Source organism: Salmo trutta, chromosome 8, assembly GCF_901001165.1.
Source record: "Salmo trutta chromosome 8, fSalTru1.1, whole genome shotgun sequence".
Lineage (NCBI taxonomy): Eukaryota > Metazoa > Chordata > Actinopteri > Salmoniformes > Salmonidae > Salmo > Salmo trutta.
The window spans coordinates 33186994-33205999 of NC_042964.1; the positions used below are offsets into that span (position 1 = coordinate 33186994).

At 43.2% G+C, this 19006-nt stretch overlaps 1 protein-coding gene across 8 annotated transcripts in view; it reads right to left on the reverse strand.

The window, feature by feature from the left end:
* The window catches only part of LOC115198726 (non-muscle caldesmon), a 56770-nt gene extending 41266 nt beyond the window's left edge, over positions 1–15504 (reverse strand). For 4 of the 8 annotated variants that reach the window (XR_003879287.1, XM_029760925.1, XM_029760922.1 and 1 more), the window contains exon 1: positions 15161–15492. The gene's annotated coding sequence lies outside the window, so the exon portion shown is untranslated. Of the gene's footprint in view, positions 1–15160 lie in introns of all 8 variants that reach the window. The other 4 variants (XM_029760927.1, XM_029760926.1, XM_029760928.1 and 1 more) reach the window with 4 other exon arrangements.
* Positions 15505–19006: the final 3502 nt, after the last annotated feature.

The following is a 19006-nucleotide window of genomic DNA, read 5'->3' on the forward strand; positions in this document are numbered from 1 at the left end:
GTGGCATCTCTGGGACAGTGCAAAGTAAACCCAGAATATTATTAGCCTGGCTTGCCCTAGACCACATTGTGTGCAACTCTATATCTTTGTCTGGCTGGATCTCTATGGTACAAGCGTGTGTGAACCTGTGGTAAAGGCTGACTCCGTTTTAAGCCAGTAGGGAGTTGAAAATACCTAACCTTTCTTTGTTCATTTTTAGAAAAATATACATTTTCCTCTTTCACGAAAGTGCTTGCATTCTGCACTCTAAAGCCGGAAGGACTGTACCGTAGGTTACATTCCTCTTGGCTAAACAGTCTCAATCCGAGACGTCTCAGCCCTGCGCTGCAGTTAGAAACCGTTTGTTTATCAGCCCCCAGACTATTTGGTCTCTGACAAATGCCTGCCACTATTGTCAATCAAAGAAGATAACCAAACGACGGGCCAAGAGGAAAAACAGTCAACTCAGCAGTAGAACAAAGCAATAAAGAAGCTCAACTTCGCTTTTTTTCTCTCGTATTTAGTCAACATGGAGTGGTTTTAACTTTCGGGCATGTAACCTTTGAAATAATACATCAAGAATCTAGTCCAAATATCCAGAACGTCAACTCATCTCAATAAATGTCTGCCTCAGGTTAGCGTTTTTCATCATGAATATTGTTCTGGAGGCAGTTCTGTAGAGTGGTCACTAGCTGGCACAGCCACAAAGTCATACCATCTGATCTGAAACCTAACCCTAACCATAACCACACTGCTAACCTTGAATTAAGACCAAAAAGAAAATAATACAAATCCAGAATTTTTACAATATAGCCAATTTTGACTTTGCAGCTGGCCTATCTAGCGGAAATCGCACGGTTCTGTCTCCAGGACAAGATTCATGACAATAAATGTCAACCTGCGCTCTTGACACAGGATATCAACAGCCTTTGTCTCGTGTAACTCCACTAGGACATACAGCACACTAACTGTCTCCATATTCTTTCTATACCGACGTCGGTATGAAGCCACTCTGCAGCAGTTTGACAGAAGGGGTGAGGGGGTGGGTGGGGGGGTACTGAATGAATCATATTTAGTGGACAGGAAACTCACTCAGTGAAAACACACTCACTCACGACCGGGGACTTTGACGAATGACTCTCTCACCCCACCTTTTCAGGAGAAAGGCTTCCTCTTCCTTCATCCTGTCTGCGTCCCAAATGTCACCTATCTAGTGCACTTCTTCCAAAGTAGTGCGCTATGTAGGGAATAGGGCGCCCTTTTGGGACACGTCCCGTTCGTGACAACCCGCCATCTTGACACCTGCCGTCTTTTAGTAGAAACGCCCTCCGAACGGGCCCTGAACCACTCCTCAACAGATCATTCATCTGAGGTTCACTGACCAGAGAGAGTAGCAGGGTGTAGCAAGGCAGGGGTGTTGACACCTACATGATGTGTTTTACTCAAAGCAAAGCACTACTGATGCCAGTACAACCAAAAGGTCTGAATCTGCTACTCTGGTATTGCTCTCTGTCTGCAGTTTGGGGGCCACTCGGGACGGGAGCACATCCTGTACCAAAATAGACCTGTGTGTCACTAGAGGCCCCATAGTAGGGGCCCTTACTCATGTATGGAGCATGAGCAAGATGGAACATGATAACATAGTGAAGCGTAAGTAAGTCCCCACCAAACCGTCGATCCGAGGCATTCCTAGTCGATCGCCAAACATTTCTAGAAAATAATAACAATAAAGCCAATCATTCCTACATTTTTCTGTCTCGCGCTGTTGGCAGTAGGTGGACTTGTTTCAGCTGCCCTGCATGCCGGGTAGGCGAAGTGTTCCCATTTTTACCATTTCATGTGTCTGAAGGTACAAACTCCGCTTACTCCGCGTGCCCAGTGAGCAAATCAAGCGCACCTATAGGCCTACCGCTAGCCAATCGGATTGCTCAGATCATGTGTCTTTCTGCAGCTTCCTTGAGCGTACAGCAAAGTAAGTTGATACTGTGATTTCAAAACATCGAAAACTATGACTAGAGAGAGACTGTCAACGAATACAGCAAAGAGCTTTCGTTTTTATGAGTGAGTTAATGTTTAACTTCATACTCAGCAGCACTGTCAACACTTTTTTATAAAAACACTGCTATATCCCATAAAATGCGCTTCTCCACTTGCGCTGCAACCAGCAATGCAGCTTCAATGAATGAGTAGCAAAGTGTATCTATAGGCTTGCGTTGTTGTTATTATTATTATTATTATTAGCAGCTTGTGTCTTTTTTTAAATCAAGGAATATTTCACTTTCTCAGAGATAATGCAGTGTGACTCGAGTTTCGCCGCCAGCTGGAATACGGTCGCCCCTTTTTGGTCAGTCTTAGCTGAGGGACGAGAGCTGAGGGACGGTCCGACTGTGAGATGCTCTCCCTCCGCTGAGACTGACCAACAAATCCAGACACCATCAGTCCAGTAAAATAAAGAAAGCACATTATTTATACCCACTGAGCTGTGCCTCACAAGTAATACAACAAGATCACACACCTCGAGTTTTGAAATATACTTTGAAAATTGTCTGAGAAGAACGACATTGGCAGGCAATTCAAGCGTAGCCAATATGCACTGATAATGTATTGGGCCTATAGCCGACTACAGACATAATTTCTACAGGGCTCTTTTTAATGTTGCATACGTTTTTTAAGTCAAGTTTTTAAAATAATTCTGAGCCGTAGATCTCGGTCTTCCTTATGACTCAGAAAGTGATCTTGACTCAGGCAAGTTTGGGGACCACAGGCCTATACAGTACATGTATAGCATGACAACGTCACAAGAGTTGTCTACAGTATACAGCATGGGACCATAGAGGCTAGAATGTCCCCTGGTAAGCAGCTTATTATAGTTTGGGCCCCTATTCATATTCAATCTCCCATATGGTACATACATAGTGAATCACATAGTGAATCTTTTAGCTCGACAGGACAGGCACTCAGCCACCAGGCCTACAGACCAGTGTTCCTGCTGTAATCCCCTCTTGATTTGACAAGAACAAGGCATTTCAAACACAGCCTCTTTAAGGGTCCCAGGGTATCTGGGCTGAGCTGCTCAATTTTCTCCACATAATTATTATGACCCAGAGCAGTGGGGAATGGACTCAGACAGACACCGTATCTGTCACGGCACCTGGAACACATGTTCTGGAACATACAAATGTATTTCTCATAAAGCCCTGAGAAGTTCCTGATGTGTCTTGTAAAGAAAAAAACAAGTATCGTACACCAAAACATTTCTGACAAGTTTCCCCTAAAAAAAACGTAATTATGTTTTGCGGAGATTGAGAGACCCTTCGATTGCCAGAGAAAAAAATGTGGCTATACTTTCGAGAGAAGGAATTACTGGAAAAAAAGATGAATGAAAAGATCTGACTGATTTATGTGCCTGGTCTGTATCACAGTTGGAGAAATGCCTTCCTGTCATGCCTTACATGGAAACATACAAGCAGCACGAGCCGCAACGAAGCCATGGAGCAACCGCTTACACACCAGGAGAAGCTTGTGAGGCCTGCTCAGAACATGACACAGACACTGACAGATGTTTGTGTATCGCCTTTTTTTCTGTCTGTGTATACCCAGGGGGCCGTGTTGCCCCACAGAAAATTGGTACTATGACCACTGCCTCAGAATTACACATTTTACCTCAGAGCATACATTTTCATCAATCCGATCGTTTAGCCACGCGCAAATCTGTAAATCAGGCTGCGGAATGTGCTTTCTGAAGTGTTGCGCAAGGATATTCAAGGGTATTATGTGACAAGAGATCTTTCAAAATAAGGGGCCTGTTGCATTCCTGGGAAGAGATAGGAGAAAGATAGAGGAGAGAGCATGAGAGAGAGAGCACGAGAGAGAGAGCACGAGAGCACGAGAGCATGAGAGCACGAGAGAGAGAGAGAGAGAGAGAGAGAGAGAGGGGTGGGAGCTAGAGAGAGAGAAGATTAAGATTCTAGCTCTAGCACGATGACCTCACCGAGGGCTATTACTCTGAGTGGACGGGAAAGGTGGAGAGGTCCAGCATTTAGGCTACTTCGAGATCCCCTTGAGAAAACATTTTGGTTTGTTTAGTGAACAAATACGTTTCAAAAAAAAATAACTGTCAGGATAACTGATTATAATGGAGCTCGTTGTGACGGAGTTTGGAGCTTTTAGTTCTGATGGCTGCCGGCGCCGTTTTTGTTTCGGACGAAATACGAGGAAGAGATAGCGGACGAGGCCTGTTGCTCTTTGCGTCCAAGCGTCACTCAGCAGGCCTGAGCACATCTGTATGGGGGGAGGGGGGGGGGGGTCACTGCATTGGAGCTAAAGGCAAGGTGTAACACAAAGGGATGTGTTCAGTAGCAGTACAGACTGATGAATGGGAGTGGAAACCGTGACCAGAGACAAGGGTTAATTTATCAGTCAAGCTCCTCTCTTCCGTAAACTCCTACCCGTTGAGGTTCTCAGTGCACTGCTAAAACCATGGTCTTAACTGTGACGTGACGGATGTAACGAAGCTGCCCTCTGGTCAAGTCTACTTCCCACCACCGCAACCAAATCCCTCTGTGAGATATCCGTGAGGGAACCGGGCCATTCTAAACCGTCCACTTCATTTTGAAGAGCCATATCAACAACACCACCATCTTAGACCGAAACCAGGAGTCTCCTATTCCAACCCTCTTGGTGTTCTAGAGATACCTTGCTTACGACGCAATGTCTAGGTCTGTCTGTGTGTAATAAATATGAACGTCTATACAGTGTGTTTGCCTCTAGTGTAAATATTGCTCTCCTTCGGACTCTGAGCCTGCAGCTAGCTCAGTGGAAGGAGAGTGTGATATAATTGGAATCGATAGTGGTGAGGTTCAGCTCCTCAGACCATACATTCTTGTCTGAGTGGAGAGAGGAGAGAGGAGACAACCCTTCTTGTGCCTCAATAGGCTACACTATTAGAGATCTCGTTTCTGTGCATATTTCTGCTGGATGCTATTATTAGCGTCGCAGAGGGCCAGCGGTCTGTCTGAGAGGGGTTGCAACTCTGTGTGCCCCCCCCCCCCCGAGGCGATAGTGGGGGCCAGAAGCCATTGATCTCCATAAAGCACAGGTATATATATATATATATATATATATATATATATATATATATATATATATATATATATATATATATATATATATTCTCCTAGTCCTGTCTGACAATGGGCCCCATCCGCACGCAACCTCCACACACAAACAAAACAAAATCTCAATAGATCTCAGTAGCATAGCCGTTTTTGTCAGTGAAACATCTTGAGCGTTGGCAGTTTGTTAAATTATGTCAACTCAGCGGTGCTTGTCTGTCAGGACAGAAGGCCGTTCCTTCTCTTCTTCTCCCTGTGGCTCTGACTTCTGACTCTGCTGCCAGGCATTCCAGGAAACACTAGAGCTCTAGGAGCCATAACAAAGCACTCACTCTGTCTCTTTCTCTTCCTCCTTCACTCTTTCTCTTACTACCCCAGTCTCTCTCTCTCTCCCTTCTATCTTTCTTTCCCCATCTGCCCGTCTCTCTGTTTCTCTCGCTCACTGTCTCCTCTCGCTCTCTCTCCCACTACTCTTTTTATCTCTCTCTGTCTTGTCCAGTCTTGGAAGCCTCATGGTTAGTTTTCTCGTGAGTGCCTTAAGTATTTTTGTATAACGGCGCGTTGCCTCAGTTATACAATTTCAAGACTATAAAGTATTTTTACGTGACTACTGATGCTACATCACTGACACAACTCTAGGTAAGAACACTACTCCTCTCTTCAACGTGAGGTGACTTTTACTGCCAAACAAAGGATAAAATTCAGCTTTATAGGTTAATGCATGTTATTGAAACCGTCTAATTCCTAAATCTATTAGAATAACACATCTCAGACAACCATGAAATTGTAAATAATTAAGTAGTCGGTTTAGGAGAGTGCTCAGGTTCGCTTTATAGGGGTTCGTTCGGTTTTAGCTAATGGCAAAATTGGAAATGAGATTACTCTGTAAACTTAAGTATAATGGGTACAAATCCGAAACCCCCCAGGTTTCTTTTCTGCTAGTAATCTGCTCCGAAGGAAAACCATCTCATTTTCACATGATACCCATCCACCTGTGCCACACACACACACACACACACACACACACACACACACACACACACACACACACACACACACACACACACACACACACACACCTTATTCCCTTCCAGTCTGTTCCCTCTGTTTATGTATTGAACCTGAGTGACTGGTATTTCATTTCGGATGGGCTCAAACCCTGGGCCAGGCAGGGGTGGTGTACTATTACTGGCCATTAACTTTAACCTGAACTAATGGCTGCTTATTATCCAAGGTGGTCCCCCAGATGTCTGTCATAGTAAACGGGTGGCACAGAGCTTCAGGGCCCAGACCAGTCAGACATCCTCTCCTCTGTCCTAGGGAACCTGCCAACCCGGGGCAGACATAGACACAGGCCTCCCCCTAACAAGCTATCATTGTTCTACTTTTTCCTGTGTTTTGTTACTCAGCTGCTGGGTTCATTAAAGCAGGGCTTAATGAGGCCTGCCAGCTTGTCACCCCCAGCCCTCATCTCTCTTCTAACCCTCACCCCTAGTGCACAACCCTATCCATCCCAAATCTCCAACCACATCAACCACACCCCCTTCTACCCTCCTCATCCAAACCCTCTACCCTACTCGACTACCTCACACCCATCCACCAAACCAACGCTTTAATCTACTCCCATCTCACCCAACGTCATACACCCATACCCCTCTTCCGTCCCCTCCTCTCCCGAAACCTCCACCTCACCCAATCGCATGTCTTCAATCTATTCAACCCATCTCACTCAGACAGTTAGCCTTGTCTTATCTTAGCTAGCTAGCAGAACGCTCCTCCTCATGAAGACCTGTCTGCGTTCATCTAATGAGAGGAGAGGCATTAGCGCTAACAGGCCTGTAATTAAGAAGCGCTCCCGCTCCATTAATGAGCGTGCTCACTTCGTTTAGTCTAACCGTGCATTGCGTAAATAAGCAGCGGGGGCCTAGCAGATTTGCTCCATTGTCTTTGGGTAGCCTAGCATCACACTTGTTAGCGAGTTGCTTGCTAAGAGTTGTTGTTTTGTTGACATAGTGTCCTCATCTTGGCATGTGTGGAATTGACTGACTGCCACTTCTTTTTGCATTTCAATTTGTTAGCCGGTTTTCTCGATCTGTCAGACTATTGCTGCTACAGATTGGGTCTTGTTCCATTAAATAATTAGGCCTACTCATCAATTTATCTTTAACTCAAGATGGCCGCCTGTTAGGCAGAAGGGTTGATTTTCAATAGTAGTACTTGTCAAACTACTTCACCATACTTGAATCAATGAATCAGATATCTTCCTACAAGTGTACGCAGGAGAGTTGAAACCCAGCATGAATCCGAATCTGTCCCTTCTTAGCAGAGTTTTGGCTAGCACCTCAACAACCATAAGCACCAGACCCGTTCCCCTAGACCTGGGCTGTTTAAAAATAACATGACTGATGGTTTCTCCCAGTCACCTTGAGCAGGTCTCTCATGAGGTAAGACATTCTCGTTTGCCAGCCTCTCTCCCTGCAGAGGAGCTCTGATTAAAACCCTTTTCAAAAGGCAGTGGCTACGTCCCAAGTGGCACCCTATTTCCTCTATCGTGCGCTACTTTTGATTAGAGCCCTATGGGCCCTGGTCAAAAGTAGTGCACTATTAAGGGAATAGGGTACCATTTAGGACTGAGGCAGTCCACCTGCCAGCTCCATGTTACCCAACAGGGAAGTGAATTTATGAATTACCCAATACTGAAATGATTCCAAACTAACAAATTCAAGCTGGGCTCGGGTCTCGCACAGTACTGTATATGGATGAAGGGGCTACTTACATTCCCCTTTCTATGAAGTGGGGGAGAAGTCTTTGGCATTATTACATGCCAGGAGAAAGAGTGAGAGAGAAACACAACACACAGTAATGCGCACACACACACACACACACACACACACACACACACACACACACACACACACAAAATAACTGCTATATCGGGGATGGATCCTCCATGTCAGCCATTTTCGATGATTTGATCTCCAGCTTTAATCAGATTTCATTGCCTTCCTCTGTATGGAGCAATGACATGTGAAGTGGAAAAGAAATGGAAGATCTGCTCGCTGCTCCGCTCCTCTCGTTGCTTGGAATACATTCCTGAGCAACCCTCAGAGGCTTATATGTCAATGCCGGAATATGCTTCTGATTACAAGGGAGAGACTACACTCAATAAATGCACTCTTAAACAATTACTACTGCTCCTAATACCAGCCAGAACACAGACCCCAGACCGGGCTGGCTAATTCAGGTGGATAACATTACTGGAGACAATTTGAAGGTCTGCACCTTTAAAACATAACATTTGGCTCCAACAGGAGAAATGGCAGCGGTCATCGCTTCGGATTGCTGCTGTGCTGTGCAAGGGAGTGTTGTCCAAAGCTGTAACCCTGATCCAGACAGGTCAGAAGGATCCAACTCAGTCTAACTGTACTGATACCATAGTTCCAAAGTCACATCTTTTGAACTGAAGCGGCACAATCAACGCAATGAAGCGACAAAGCTTGTTACACCATTTGTTTTTAAAGGGTAAACTACATACTGACTTAGATGGTCTCCCACTAAAGTGTTACTCAAAGTACAGTAGTGTTACAACTAGCGCTGCACATCAGCATCCTGTGTCACACCAGTCAGAGCCTAGATTTGTGTGACACACAGATGAGTAATATCCTCATCTCTCGTGTGCTCTCACAGTACGGAGAGTCAGCAATAAAGTGCAGAATCCTGTCTCCAGAACCCTACGCCTGCATAACTCGAGGTCTCACAGACACACAAATCTTCCATTGATGTCAATCGGAGAACTCGATGACGCAAATCCTCCAGTTTCTCGAATGAAAAAAAAGGTACAACTCTGCGTGTCTGAGCCTGAGGTAAATCCAACGGTTGTATATGAATGGTAAAATCCCCGTGTTACCTAAGAGCCTGATTCCTCCAGCTGCTGTGTCCCATGAGAGCCAGCATTCATCATGAAATCCCCACACTCCCCTTCGCTCTCACCACCTCCACCATCCGTACAGTACCACACACGCCCGCACCCACAAATTATTATTAAGTAACTGGTTCCAACACAAGAAAATCTAGGCAAAAATTCAGTAAACTTAAAATGATGCGTTTGCTAAAATGTTCATTCAACTAGAATTTTTTTTTTGGGCTGTGGAACTATTTACACACACACTGCTTTTAACATACATTTCCGACACACATTGACATACACGATTACATTGTGCATGTTCATTTGTACAGTAATTAATATTCAACATTTTCTCACCTGGGATTTGAGCTGACAACTATTCAGTTCACAGCGTTCTGATCTTCCAGCTGCGCCACCATGTCTGTGTCAATAACTGATTTCACCTGTATTGCTACACATTGGACTTAAAAGTAAACCTCAGATCTGTTAAAAGGACACTGAAGAAAAACTATTTTTATTTATCATAGTGATTAAGTGATTAACATTAAAACAAAGTAATATGCCCCAACAATAACCTTACAGAAAAACCAAACATTGCTTAAATATGTAAATCAAATCAATAAATGAGAGAATAGTCAGATTAACTGATCATTAACACAGACATGGTGGCATAGCAGGAAGCTCGTACTGCCATGAACCAAGAGATTGTGAGTTCACATTTTTTATTTAACTAGGCAAGTCAGTCAAATTCTTATTTACAATGACGGCCTACCCCGGCCAAACCTTAACCAGTGAGGTCATGTGTTTGGAGATGGAGAGAGAGTCTATGAATAGCGACACGAGTATGAGGGAACAGACGTGTGTGTGTGTGTGTGTGTGTGTGTGTGTGCACGCCTGTGTCCTAGGTGAGGCCATGTTGAATACTAATTACTGTATAAATGAACGTGCATAACGTAATCATATGTGTCAAATATGTAAGTTGAAAACATTGTAAGTTAAAAGTAACAAGTTCCACAGCCTTTTTTAGGTAATCATTTACAAAAACAATAATAATTTCTTGTTGAAAGAGTATATGAGACAAATTGAGGAAAGACATAATTTTAAGTTGACAGAACTTTTGCCTACGTTTTCTAATGTTGGGCCAACTAAAAACGTTAAGTTCAGGTAACACTTTGACTGAAAAGTTGAGTAAACACAAAAAAAGGCTGTGGAACCAGTTATTTAATAATAATTAGTTGAAACAACTAGATTTGCGGGTGTTTTATTTTTCTAAGTGCGCACACACACACACACACACACACACACACACACACACACACACACACACACACACACACACACACACACACACACACCTGTTCCCTCATACCTGTGTCGCTATTCATAGACTCTCTCTCCATCTTCAAACACATGACCTCACCGGTCCTCCACTCAATAGCATCTTTCACACACACTGTTGGGATTTACCTCACTATATTACCTATATGACCTTTAATTCCCACAGTAACCTACAATATGGGTCTTTTAAAAAGGTGATGAAAGCCTTGATCAGCTATGTTTGTTTAGTTTTGGTGGCCGAGGAGAGGTGGGGAGAGAGAGGAGGAGGGAGGAGAGGGAGAGAAGGAGGAATGTTAGCTGGCTGTAAACGGGTGGTGGGGGGGGCGTGAAGAGACTTAGTGCCGGTGGACTGGCCGAAGCGCTAGGCATGTCTGTGGTCCCTATGGGAAGACGCCAAAGGAAAACACAGAGCAAATCAGCTCGCAGAGACATTTCCTGTGCTTGTTTTATCAGATGAGGAAAGAAGCCCAGGGGCAAAAGGCCTGCTCAACAACGTAACACACTTTCAGCCCCGTCGTCGTTTTGGGAGCTGAACATAACACATCTTTAGAGGATGACATAAGTAGAAGTGTATGAGTCTCGTGGTAGTGAACTGAACTTACGCTCCCACGATAACACCCAGCCTTGAGGTCTATACCTAGGGGTGAAAAATGTACTTTTACCTTATAAGACTTGGGTTTAGTAAGCCAAGGGATCCTGTACCGTCGCCCATCTACTAAAAAGAGAGTTTGTTGTGTTGTGAGTGAGTTGGATGTGAAAATATCCTTATACAGCTGGTGGAGTTCTGGAGGGCTCGTTGCCTGCCAACTGGCATTCGATGGGTAAATGTGCCAATTATCAACACAGTCTGCCATGCTACCAATTAGGGAATCTGGCCTTGAATGATAGCACTTCAAAGTCTAAGAAATGTGGGAGAGGTTTGATCTAAAAGGCCTTCTAATCTGAGCCACAGCAAAAAGAGCGAGTGTCAGCGTTCTTCTTCGTCACCAGGGAGAAATCCAGACTCTTCGTTCCCCAGAAGAGTTCTACTACTGCCAGAGTCTCTCCATACCAAGGACTGAGGAGACATAAGAGCCTGGTTTGGCACGGGTTCTAAAGCAATGCAGAACCTTTCCATTGCAACCTGGCTGGGTAATGAAGAACAACAAACAGAATATAAAGTTGAATTACAGAGAGGATTTCATGCCATGAGAGGAAAGATTAAAAAGGAGAGTGAGGAATTTTTGATTTATATATTACTAACAAAACATCTGTAAGCCACTTATTGCATATTTGCTGGGTCCTAAATAAACTAAATCTAGAGTTTCAGTTTCAGCTGGCCGCTCTTACTTCACAAATTAGGAATGCCGCATTTGACCCATTTTTTGATCATCACCAGTTAAGAGTTAAGCAGATTCCTTTTTTTCCCTCAAATTTTCTAAATGTGCTCCAACTTTACCATATTATACAACTTACTGTGTGGTTCTGGATACAGTGCATTCAAATTACATGCTATCAAAGCAGAAAATAAATAACAGTGAGTATGCTGTGGCCAGAGTCCAGGGCAGAATCACTTGAGGTTTAGTTCCATGTCAATCATCCTCCACTTCAAATGAACTGAACGCTCCACGAGAACAGTTGTCGAGAGGACACAAATTTGAGCTTTGTGCTCCAATTCGATTTTTCCCTTGGAGACATTGATGGTGTTGACTCTTTTGATAAAAAATTAAGAAGAGACATCTCTGTTGTGTAATTGACAGCATATAAAGATGGCTCCTCGATCCTACAAATATATCTTGAGGCGGCAAATCTGCATAAAAATCTACCCAAGTGGCAATAAACTGAACTAGGCAAAACATGCTTGACATACTTTAAGTTGTCCGTAATAAGACAAACCAGAAAATAGGCTCTAGCGAACTCTAAGAACACTGTGTATGATTGGATTTACATGTCAACATGTAATCATTTTGAACTCCTGGCAGAACATTTGACAAACATAAATTGAATATATTACAATGGTAATAGCAAAAACGAACAAACGAATAGTTTGTGTTACACAATTTCCCGATGCGAGTTCTCTTTTTCGCACTTCAGTTTAGTTGGCAGTCTCTCTCAGTGGTGGTAATAGTGACTGTAGGCTTGCGGGCTGCAGCAGAGATATTAAGAACTTCTGCAACTGAATACTGCAGTGGATTAAAGCTCTGCCTCCCATCACAGAGGCACTGCAGAACTCTAGGTCTGCATTTACACAGGCAGCCCAATTCTGATCTTTTTTTCTCTAATTGGTCTTTTGGCCAATCAGATCAGCTCTGAAAAATATCGGATATGAAAAGATTTGATGTGATTGGTCAAAATTGTGCTGCCTTTGTAAACGCAGCCAGAGAGACTCAGAGAGACACACAGAATAAAAAAAACTGAGATATTTCTCATGAATCCTAAGAGGACGCCACCTTTAAAAGACATTATGCTTCAACTAGCCTTTTCTCAAATACTAACTGTATCTAACAAATAGCCTTTTCTCATAACCACAGTATCTCCAGGCACTCCTTTAAAGAGAGAGGGCCTGGATTCACATCGTCCTCAATAACTTCATCAGCTTCTCAACCCTGAAGACAGTGGTATTGATTCCAGAGTAGAACGTGTGTTTTCACACCTGCAGGGACCTTGAACACAAGTAGTTCAGGTCAGTCAGAGAGCAATGAAAAGTTATCTAGTACAGTTAAGGGGATCTACTATATCGTTGGTGAATCCAAAGGCTGCATTTAAGCCCTGCCCTTGGCCACAATCTATCGCATGCTCCAGGGTGAAGCCTCAAGTCTATGTCCAAATCCCATCCCAAAGTTCCAACCTTCGGCCAACTAGGCCTAAACTCCCTTCTCTGGTCCTTGAGGGTGTATTCTCCTCCCTTCACCACGGGTCTGAAGCCATCTTTAAGTCTTTTTGAGTAATGATTAAGGTTATGGAAGAACTGACCCTGAAACAGTCTGTAAACGAAGGGCAGAGAGAGCAGAGTAACTACAGCCTGTACTGCACAGGGCACACCAGGCTTCGGAATCCCAGGGCAGTGTTCCCTACATCCTGCCCGGGCCCTAGCCCATGCCAAACCCTTGTTATCACTGTGCAGAATTACCTTCAGACCCCCCTTCCCTCTCTCTCTCTCTCCGCACAGCACAGCACATTACCCAGGTTCTTTATACGCTAAAGAAAAGAAGCCGAAAGAGGCAAAAAAAAAAGAGGCAGAAAGAGACGAAAAAACTAAGCCTGGCTGTTATGCATTCCAAAGGCTATTCCAATCGTCTGTCAGCAGGTTCAATCTGTTCCTTATAAGGCATTCCCCTCATATTTTCCAAACACCGCAGTGTTATCAGATACAGCTTCATGGACAATTACTGTGCTGTCTAGCTTGGAGAATTCTACAGCTCCATAGCCCCCTAACCCCCTTTTTCTACCGTTCACTCACTTCACAGTAACTGCTTCGTAATCAACCTGAGATCAAACGGAAAGCTGAGATAAACTACGTTGAAATAAAAAGAGGTGGTTGGCTGGTTGGCCCAAGTGATGGTGGGATTGAGCAGGACATGATTCCTTCAAACGTCAAACTATTTGGGTGGATTAGAGTTATTGCACATCTCACTGCAATGGTTCACTGTACCACAATGCGGTCAGATGAGAGAGAGACAAGGTTCCTGGAATACCACACACTGTTTGGACAGTGTTGAATCAGTGAGTGGCCTTCTAAAGCCAGTTATAACATCAGCGTTTCCTGTTGCTTTGATAAACTTAGATATCAAGTTGATTACTCAGATTAATCATGGTTTAACCGGGATCAACTGGTGCTGTGTAGCATCAGCTAGATCTACATAGGGATAAGGATTCTAGCCAACCCAGTGCAGATTGTTAAGCCTACCCCTGATGAGGGCCAAGGCTGTCATTTGGACCTCCAGTGGAGAGGACCTGACCTGATGAATCCTTTTCTTTCATGACATCCCTTGGCTCAGGCAATTGAGGACAGCTAGTATTCGTCTACAAGAGCCAATACAATCCCACACCACAGCGCAAAGGCCACAGCTTACTGTTGGAGAATGTACAGTGCTGGCAGAGGCTCCCCACAAATATTTTGGGATAGATTTTGGGTAGACAGAAAATGAAAGGAAAGTGCTTTTAAGTGGAAAATTCTTTATTTTGTGTAAAGGAGGATGTTGTTTTGTTTGTTTTTCATTTAGGTATTATCCAGTTAAAACGAATGCATTCATAACGTAATTATTTATATAGGTGTAATTCATCCTAAAGTTAGCCTTATGGCAAATACCAATCAAAAGCATCATTAAATCATCAGATGCCACATTACCTGAAATTGTCAATTAATATGCATTAGTATTGTCTATTATAATGGAGGGAGATCTGGCTCCCATCCCTCTCCATGAGTTTGGAGACTGCCTCCTCATATTTGTCTGATAAGAATCGATGGCTTGGGGCGGGCAGGGACTGAGGGGACATTCCAGAATTCACATCCAGATCGGTAATAGGTTTTGTAAAGTGATTTGCCATTTAATAAAACATACTATACTCGATAACAACCACATTTCATAGCAATGCACAAATAATCTACATTAACTCTTTAATTCTTTATAGTTTACATTTCGTTTTTTTTTTAAGTTATTAGGAATCTGCTGGTTGTGCGCACCGTGTGCAGTTTGCTGTAAAAATCTATAATAAATCGTAGCATTGCATAGCCCCAAAAGAGCATCGCACAAGTTGTAAACATAAGCACTACGTTCGTGCGCGCTACACAAATTTCACCGAGTTGGATAAACAACACAAACAATTTCGGAGGCGCAAAACTTACCTATTGAGTTCACAAAGTAAACTATTGTTGATTCACCTTGTTAGAAAACAACCACGAAGCAGGCCAGTCAATGTAGAGAGATAGAATCTGCCTTCGGATCGGTCTGCTCCACAGTATTCAATAATAGGTTACTACAAAGCGTAAGCCCCTCCCTTCAAAACATAATCGCACACATCTCTCATAATGTTTACAGCTGGAGAGCCCTATGCATTGTCCGTAGTCTGGTCCAAGAGCAACCAAGCCTATGTATTTAAAAATTCACTCTGGCCAAACTTGTCAGAGAAAAAAACCCACCATGATATCAAAAGTAAAAAACTCAGTCCATCACTTAGTAAAAAATGAAGAAATAAATGCCGACATTGAAAGTAATACCACAAAAAAATCGAAGCAGCCAAAACTCACTTGCAGAATGCCCTTTTTTGGTTATCCTTCAAGGGGCCTCTGAAAGAAAATCTTCTGTCAGGAAAGATCATATGAAATGTTAATCTTGGCGGAAAAGTGGGCCGTTTGCTCAAACAAACACTTAGAGACTAGCGTAAAACCTATTTAGAAAGGACTCAAAATATCCCCCATTCTTTTGATACATGCTAGGATTAACCAGGTAATAAAGTGATACTTTTTACACATTCGTGTATTGCAGGGCACCTTTAAAGTTCTTTAGACAACGTTTTTACTCATTCAGTTATGTAATAGCCTACATTTTTGTGTGATTAATTTGGTTGAGATGTCATTGTTATCATTCTGGTCCATGGTGACCTTTTTTTTGTCAACAAATTTTGAGCAGAATTAAATTGAAAAGCGTATTTTCCAGATGTTGATGTCAGGTGCATTTTAGGTGCTGAATTAAAGGAGAAAATATGCATTTTCCGTACATTGAAATCAGGTGCATTTTAGGTGCTAAATGAAAGATGAACCTACATATTTTCTGGACATTGAAAATTCTTAATTTCCAGATGTTCTCGGGGTAAGCACAATAATACTTTTCCAAGCCTCTTATTATAGGAAAGAGGAGCCAACTGAAGATTGCAACATAATGTTCATTATTGTTCCCATCCGTCACATGTACAGTGCATTCAGAAAGTGTTCAGACCCCTTGACTTTTTCCACATTTTGTTACATTACAGCAGAAATTGATTAAATTGTCCCCCCCCCATCAATCTACACACAATACCCCATAATGACAAAGCAAAAACTGTTTTTTAGAAATGTTCGCAAATGTATATATATATATATATATATATATATATATATATATATATATAAATATATATATATATATATATAAAATGGAAATATCACCTTTACATAAGTATTCAGACCCTTTACTCAGTACTTTGTTGGTTACAGCCGCAAGTCTTCTTGGTTACAGCGATTACAGCCGCAAGTCTTCTTGGGTATGACGCTGCAAGCTTGGCACACCTGTATTTGGGGAGTGCCAGAAACCCCTGGCAGTTCGCAGCCGTCCCATTGTATTCCTGGGGAAGGAAGAGACGAATCCCACTGGGACCAGGAGAAGGAGGGGCGCGTAGTGGAGACCCCGGCTGTGCTGGTGGAGGCGCTGGGAGAACTCCATGTCTCTCCCGGTGGTCCATTGTCTGGACAACGCAGTCCATGGCGGTGCCAAGATGGTGGAGCATTGCTGCGTGCTCCCGGACACGCTCCTCCACCCCAATATCCGGGGCACCTGCTCCTGCTGACTCCATAAGTTTGGTCCGGTATTCTGTAAGGGGTGCGTACTGGCGGCAGAGAAGTCAGACGCAGGAGAGCAAAAACTGTGTTTCCAACGGCGCAGTTAAATAATAAAAATCACTGGAAAACTGAACAATCAATAAATGGGTACAAAACCCGACGCACGCCAGACCTAACGTGCACATGCACTTACAATAAACAATACCGGACAAGGACATGGGGGGAACAGAGGGTTAAATACACAACATGTAATTGATGGAATTGAAACCAGGTGTGTGGGAAGACAAGACAAAACAAATGGAAAATGGAAGGTGGATCGGCGATGGCTAGAAGACCGGTGACGTCGACCACCGAACATCGCCCGAACAAGGCGAGGGACCGACTTCGGAGGAAGTCGTGACAATGGGGTTGTCTGGGGTTGTCTGTTTTACTGCTAAACAACCAACCAGTCTATTGCACAAGCCATTATTATGCGGCAGACCATCCTTGAGCTGTGAAGCACCTCCTCTCCTGATTAAAACATATTTACATGTAATTTTATATACAGTTGAATTCGGAAGTTTACATACACTTAGGTTGGAGTCATTAAAACTCATTTTTCAACCACTCCACAAATTTCTTGTTAACAAACTATAGTTTTGGCAAGTCGGTTAGGACATCTACTTTGTACATGACACAAGTCATTTTTCCAACAATTGTTTACAGACAGATTATTTCACTTTTAATTCACTGTGTCACAATTCCAGTGGGCCAGAAGTTTACATACACTAAGTTGACTGTGCCTTTAAACAGCTTGGAAAATTGTCATGGATTTAGAAGCTTCTGATAGGTTAAGTGATATCATTTGAGTCAGTTGGAGGTGTACCTGTGGATGTATTTCAAGGCCTACCTTCAAACTCAGTTCCTCTTTGCTTGACATCATGGGAAAATCAAAAGAAATCAGCCAACACCTCAGAAAAAAATTGTAGACCTCAACAAGTCTGGTTCATCCTTGGGAGCAATTTCCAAACGCATGAAGGTACCACGTTCATCTGTACAAACAATAGTACGCAAGTATAAACACCATGGGACCATACCGCTTAGGAAGGAGACGCTTTCTGTCTCCTAGAGATGAACGTACTTTGGTGCGAAAAGTGCAAATAAATCCCAGAACAACAGAAAAGGACCTTGTGAAGATGCTGGAGGAAACAGGTACAAAAGTATCTATATCCACAGTAAAACGAGTCCTATATCGATATAAGGAGGAAGAAGCAACTGCTCCAAAACCGCCATAAAAAAGCCAGACTACGGTTTGCAACTGTACATGGGGACAAAGATCGTACTTTTTGGAGAAATGTCCTCTGATCTGATGAAACAACAATTGAACTGTTTGGCCATAATGACCATCGCTATGTTTGGAGGAAAAAGGGGGAGGCTGTCACGTCCTGACAAGTAAAGGGGTTATTTGTTCTTATAGTTTGGTCAGGACGTGGCAGGGGGTATTTGTTTTATGTTTTTCAGGGTGTGTTTGTGTATGTGTTCATGTAGAGGGGGTATTTGGTTTATATGGTTCGGGGTGGTTGTGTATGTAGAGGGGTATTTGATTTATGTATTCCGGGGTTTTTGGGTTATCGTTCTATGTTAGTTTATTTCTATGTTCTGTCTAGGCGTTTGTATTTCTATGTTTTGGTAATGGGGATTGGGGCCTTCAATTGGAGGCAGCTGTCTATCGTTGAAGGTCCTATATTTAGGAGTGTGTTTGTTTTGGGAATTGTGGGAGATTGTTTTTTGTTTTGCTGTGTGCCTGACAAGACTGTCTAGTTCGTTTGTTTTTGTATACGTTGTTTGTGTTTTTCCTTCTTCACTAATAAAAAGAAGATGAGTATACATTTTCCCGCTGCGTTTTGGTCTACACCCTACGACACCCGTGACAGAGGCTTGCAAGCCGAAGAACACCATCCCAACCTTGAAGCACAGGGATGGTAGCATCATGTTGTGAGGGTGCTTTGCTGCAGGAGGGACTGGTGCACTTCACAAAATAGATGGCATCATGAGGATGGAAAATTATGTGGATTTATTGAAGCAACATCTCAAGACATCAGTCAGGAAGTTAAAGCTTGGTCGCAAATGGGTCTTCCAAATGGACAATGATCCCAAGCATACTTCCAAAGTTGTGGC